The sequence below is a fragment of the Staurois parvus genome, unplaced genomic scaffold (assembly GCF_062004578.1).
Source record: "Staurois parvus isolate SC_StPar_1 unplaced genomic scaffold, SC_StPar_1.0 ptg002311l, whole genome shotgun sequence".
In the NCBI taxonomy this organism is placed as follows: domain Eukaryota; kingdom Metazoa; phylum Chordata; class Amphibia; order Anura; family Ranidae; genus Staurois; species Staurois parvus.
This window is the reverse complement of record NW_028320107.1, coordinates 96,969-103,569: the sequence shown is the minus strand read 5'-3', so window position 1 is coordinate 103,569 and position 6,601 is coordinate 96,969.

Below are 6,601 nucleotides of genomic sequence, written 5' to 3'. Positions count from 1 at the left end.
TTGGTAAATTCCTGCGCTGCACTTTCATCAGTCACTGTACATTGTTCCCAGCTCTCTCTGTAAACTACACCCCCCCCCCCCATCCTAGGGTGACAACGCCGCTGTCCCATAGAGTCAGTATTGCGAGCGTTGTCACCCTACGACAGGAAGTGCCTTCCTGGCAGGATCACCAGGTAAAAAAACAGAAAAAAAACGAAATGGTCGGAGAAGACGGGTTGTATATTTTATTCAAACTTAATGTATCATTTTGAAACTTTAGGGATCCTTTGAACATTCTCGGCCCGGGCCGGTTTTTTGAAACCAAAAAAAAAAAAAAAACTTTATTCATACACAAATTTACAATCTGTTGGTACAAACATTTGAGACAACATAACTGACGGAGATCGAATCCGCTTCAACTGCGGTTCAGCTTTGGCGAGCCGGCCGGCCGACCTCCAACAAGTTCATACAAAATGGCAGTTAACTGGTAAAGTGGATTTGAACATTTTTTTTTTTTTCATTTGGCTTTGTGTAGAATTCATGGAAAGGACAGTTATTCCTGGTAAACGGTTCCAGAATGAGAAGTATGTTTGGCGTTAGGGGGGGAATATTTTTGGTTGGGTGTGGGTGTGGGGGGGGGGGGGGGGGGTTGTAATTGCTCTATGGAAAAATATGTTCCATGTGCCGAATAAAATGGCTTGAAGTACAGGGATGGTTCTGTGTGGCTGTACTCCGGCGCCATCCTGTGGTGGATTGTGAGTATGACGCTTGGCGCACTTGTAGTAACTGATGGGATGTTCATATGTTGGTCAGCAAACGGTTAATTATTGCCTTCCAAAAAAATGTAAAATAATAAAGTCCCTCCTCCTGATGGATCCGCTTTGCAGGTCGTAAATAATGCCAAAGAAATTCATACCGACATGCGCAGCAGAAGACCTGCTATGGCTGAGCATATGTCATCAACTCCCTGGCCTCTGATTGGCTGGTGCTTTGCAGAGTCCTACCCACTGAACTATATGTGGCTGAACTCATACGGAGTCAATGATCACAGCCTCAGCAAGAGCCCGCTGTCATACCGAGTCAGGGATCACAGCCTCAGCAAGAGCCCGCTGTCATACTGAGTCAATGATCACAGCCTCAGCAAGAGCCCGCTGTCATACCGAGTCAGGGATCACAGCCTCAGCAAGAGCCCGCTGTCATACTGAGTCAGGGATCACAGCCTCAGCAAGAGCCCGCTGTCATACCGAGTCAATGATCACAGCCTCAGCAAGAGCCCACTGTCATACCGAGTCAGGGATCACAGCCTCAGCAAGAGCCCGCTGTCATACCGAGTCAATGATCACAGCCTCAGCAAGAGCCCGCTGTCATACCGAGTCAGGGATCACAGCCTCAGCAAGAGCCCGCTGTCATACCGAGTCAGGGATCACAGCCTCAGCAAGAGCCCGCTGTCATACCGAGTCAGGGATCACAGCCTCAGCAAGAGCCCGCTGTCATACCGAGTCAGGGATCACAGCCTCAGCAAGAGCCCGCTGTCATACCGAGTCAATGATCACAGCCTCAGCAAGAGCCCGCTGTCATACCGAGTCAATGATCACAGCCTCAGCAAGAGCCCGCTGTCATACCGAGTCAGGGATCACAGCCTCAGCAAGAGCCCGCTGTCATACCGAGTCAGGGATCACAGCCTCAGCAAGAGCCTGCTGTCATACCGAGTCAGGGATCACAGCCTCAGCAAGAGCCCGCTGTCATACCGAGTCAATGATCACAGCCTCAGCAAGAGCCCGCTGTCATACCGAGTCAATGATCACAGCCTCAGCAAGAGCCCGCTGTCATACCGAGTCAGGGATCACAGCCTCAGCAAGAGCCCGCTGTCATACCGAGTCAGGGATCACAGCCTCAGCAAGAGCCCGCTGTCATACCGAGTCAGGGATCACAGCCTCAGCAAGAGCCCGCTGTCATACCGAGTCAATGATCACAGCCTCAGCAAGAGCCCGCTGTCATACCGAGTCAGGGATCACAGCCTCAGCAAGAGCCTGCTGTCATACCGAGTCAGGGATCACAGCCTCAGCAAGAGCCCGCTGTCATACTGAGTCAGGGATCACAGCTTCAGCAAGAGCCCGCTGTCATACCGAGTCAATGATCACAGCCTCAGCAAGAGCCCGCTGTCATACCGAGTCAATGATCACAGCCTCAGCAAGAGCCCGCTGTCATACCAAGTCAGGGATCACAGCCTCAGCAAGAGCCCGCTGTCATACAGAGTCAATGATCACAGCCTCAGCAAGAGCCCGCTGTCATACCGAGTCAGGAATCACAGCCTCAGCAAGAGCCCGCTGTCATACCGAGTCAATGATCACAGCCTCAGCAAGAGCCCGCTGTCATACCGAGTCAATGATCACAGCCTCAGCAAGAGCCCGCTGTCATACAGAGTCAATGATCACAGCCTCAGCAAGAGCCCGCTGTCATACAGAGTCAATGATCACAGCCTCAGCAAGAGCCCGCTGTCATACCGAGTCAGGGATCACAGCCTCAGCAAGAGCCCGCTGTCATACCGAGTCAGGGATCACAGCCTCAGCAAGAGCCCGCTGTCAAACCGAGTCAGGGATCACAGCCTCAGCAAGAGCCCGCTGTCATACCGAGTCAATGATCACAGCCTCAGCAAGAGCCCGCTGTCATACCGAGTCAATGATCACAGCCTCAGCAAGAGCCCGCTGTCATACCGAGTCATTGATCACAGCCTCAGCAAGAGCCCGCTGTCATACCGAGTCAGGGATCACAGCCTCAGCAAGAGCCCGCTGTCATACCGAGTCAGGGATCACAGCCTCAGCAAGAGCCCGCTGTCATACCGAGTCAGGGATCACAGCCTCAGCAAGAGCCCGCTGTCATACCGAGTCAGGGATCACAGCCTCAGCAAGAGCCCGCTGTCATACCGAGTCAGGGATCACAGCCTCAGCAAGAGCCCGCTGTCATACCGAGTCAGGGATCACAGCCTCAGCAAGAGCCCGCTGTCATACCGAGTCAGGGATCACAGCCTCAGCAAGAGCCCGCTGTCATACCGAGTCAGGGATCACAGCCTCAGCAAGAGCCCGCTGTCATACCGAGTCAATGATCACAGCCTCAGCAAGAGCCCGCTGTCATACCGAGTCAGGGATCACAGCCTCAGCAAGAGCCCGCTGTCATACAGAGTCAGGGATCACAGCCTCAGCAAGAGCCCGCTGTCATACCGAGTCAGGGATCACAGCCTCAGCAAGAGCCCGCTGTCATACCGAGTCAATGATCACAGCCTCAGCAAGAGCCCGCTGTCATACCGAGTCAGGGATCACAGCCTCAGCAAGAGCCCGCTGTCATACCGAGTCACTGATCACAGCCTCAGCAAGAGCCCGCTGTCATACAGAGTCAGGGATCACAGCCTCAGCAAGAGCCCGCTGTCATACCGAGTCAATGATCACAGCCTCAGCAAGAGCCCGCTGTCATATCGAGTCACTGATCACAATCTCAGCAAGAGCCCGCTGTCATACCGAGTCAGGGATCACAGCCTCAGCAAGAGCCTGCTGTCATACAGAGTCAATGATCACAGCCTCAGCAAGAGCCCGCTGTCATACAGAGTCAGGGATCACAGCCTCAGCAAGAGCCTGCTGTCATACAGAGTCAGGGATCACAGCCTCAGCAAGAGCCTGCTGTCATACCGAGTCAATGATCACAGCCTCAGCAAGAGCCCTCTGTCATACCGAGTCAGGGATCACAGCCTCAGCAAGAGCCCGCTGTCATACTGAGTCAGGGATCACAGCCTCAGCAAGAGCCTGCTGTCATACCGAGTCAATGATCACAGCCTCAGCAAGAGCCCGCTGTCATACCGAGTCACTGATCACAGCCTCAGCAAGAGCCCGCTGTCATACCGAGTCAGGGATCACAGCCTCAGCAAGAGCCCGCTGTCATACCGAGTCAGGGATCACAGCCTCAGCAAGAGCTCGCTGTCATACCGAGTCAATGATCACAGCCTCAGCAAGAGCCCGCTGTCATACCGAGTCAGGGATCACAGCCTCAGCAAGAGCCCGCTGTCATACCGAGTCAGGGATCACAGCCTCAGCAAGAGCCCGCTGTCATACCGAGTCAGGGATCACAGCCTCAGCAAGAGCCTGCTGTCATACCGAGTCAATGATCACAGCCTCAGCAAGAGCCTGCTGTCATACCGAGTCAGGGATCACAGCCTCAGCAAGAGCCTGCTGTCATACCGAGTCACTGATCACAGCCTCAGCAAGAGCCCGCTGTCATACCGAATCAATGATCACAGCCTCAGCAAGAGCCCGCTGTCATACCGAGTCAATGATCACAGCCTCAGCAAGAGCCCGCTGTCATACCGAGTCACTGATCACAGCCTCAGCAAGAGCCCGCTGTCATACCGAGTCAGGGATCACAGCCTCAGCAAGAGCCCGCTGTCATACCGAGTCAGGGATCACAGCCTCAGCAAGAGCCCGCTGTCATACCGAGTCAGGGATCACAGCCTCAGCAAGAGCCCGCTGTCATACCGAGTCAATGATCACAGCCTCAGCAAGAGCCCGCTGTCATACCGAGTCAGGGATCACAGCCTCAGCAAGAGCCCGCTGTCATACCGAGTCAGGGATCACAGCCTCAGCAAGAGCCCGCTGTCATACCGAGTCAGGGATCACAGCCTCAGCAAGAGCCCGCTGTCATACTGAGTCACTGATCACAGCCTCAGCAAGAGCCCGCTGTCATACCGAGTCAGGGATCACAGCCTCAGCAAGAGCCCGCTGTCATACCGAATCAATGATCACAGCCTCAGCAAGAGCCCGCTGTCATACCGAGTCACTGATCACAGCCTCAGCAAGAGCCCGCTGTCATACCGAATCAATGATCACAGCCTCAGCAAGAGCCCGCTGTCATACCGAGTCAATGATCACAGCCTCAGCAAGAGCCCGCTGTCAATCATCGTTCCTAAAGGGGTGTGGTCTTAGCTGAAGCCCGTTGGCCCTGCAGACTCGGCTGAGTGCAGATATCTCTGGTCTATAACATACGTCCGGCCCTGTCTGTAGTCTGTGACATATATTCTCCAAGCAGTGCTCCGAGCTACACGCGTGTGCATTCCTGATCGTCCCGAACACAAGAACTGGCATGTCAGGATTGGGGACAATGCTTAAATATACATACACTGCACATACGTCCCATGGGTGCAAACACCATGTGACCAGCAGGAGGGGCAGTACAGGCGGCTGCCTTGGCCACTTTAGGGTGGCAGTGCATGCTGGGACTATGGACCAACAACTGCCACTCCACCACCTACCCAACCTACAGAAGGTGACACAGTGCATGCTGGGGCTATGGACCAACAACTGCCACTCCACCACCTACCCAACCTACAGAGGGTGACACAGTGCATGCTGGGACTATGGACCAACAACTGCCACTCCACCACCTACCCAACCTACAGAGGGTGACACAGTGCATGCTGGGACTATGGACCAACAACTGCCACTCCACCACCTACCCAACCTACAGAGGGTGACACAGTGCATGCTGGGACTATGGACCAACAACTGCCACTCCACCACCTACCCAACCTACAGAGGGTGACACAGTGCATGCTGGGACTATGGACCAACAACTGCCACTCCACCACCTACCCAACCTACAGAGGGTGACACAGTGCATGCTGGGACTATGGACCAACAACTGCCACTCCACCACCTACCCAACCTACAGAGGGTGACACAGTGCATGCTGGGACTATGGACCAACAACTGCCACTCCACCACCTACCCAACCTACAGAAGGTGACACAGTGCATGCTGGGGCTATGGACCAACAACTGCCACTCCACCACCTACCCAACCTACAGAGGGTGACACAGTGCATGCTGGGACTATGGACCAACAACTGCCACTCCACCACCTACCCAACCTACAGAAGGTGACACAGTGCATGCTGGGGCTATGGACCAACAACTGCCACTCCACCACCTACCCAACCTACAGAGGGTGACACAGTGCATGCTGGGACTATGGACCAACAACTGCCACTCCACCACCTACCCAACCTACAGAGGGTGACACAGTGCATGGTGGGGCTATGGACCAACAACTGTAGGTTGGGTAGGTGGTGGAGTGGCAGTCGGTCCATAGTCCTAGCATGCACTGCCACCCTTTGAAGGCTGGGAAGGTGGTGGAGTGGCAGTTGTGGGTCCATAGTCCCAGCATGCAAAGCCACCGTTTGTAGGCTGGGAAAGTGGTGGAGTGGCAGTTGTTGGTCCATAGTCCCAGCATGCAAAGCCACCCTTTGTAGGTTGGGTAGGCGGTGGAGTGACAGTTGGTCCATAGTCCCAGCATGCAAAGCCACCCTTTGTAGACTGGGAAGGTGTTGGAGTGGCAGTTGTTGGTCCATAATCCCAGCATGCAATGCCACTCCACCACCTTCCCAGCCTACAGAGGGTTGAAGCCCATGCTGGGACTATGGACCAACAACTACCACTCCATCACCTACCCAACCTACAGAGGGTGGCATTGCATGCTGGGACTATGGACCAACAACTACCACTCCATCACCTACCCAACCTACAGAGGGTGACACAGTGCATGCTGGGACTATGGACCAACAACTGCCACTCCACCACCTA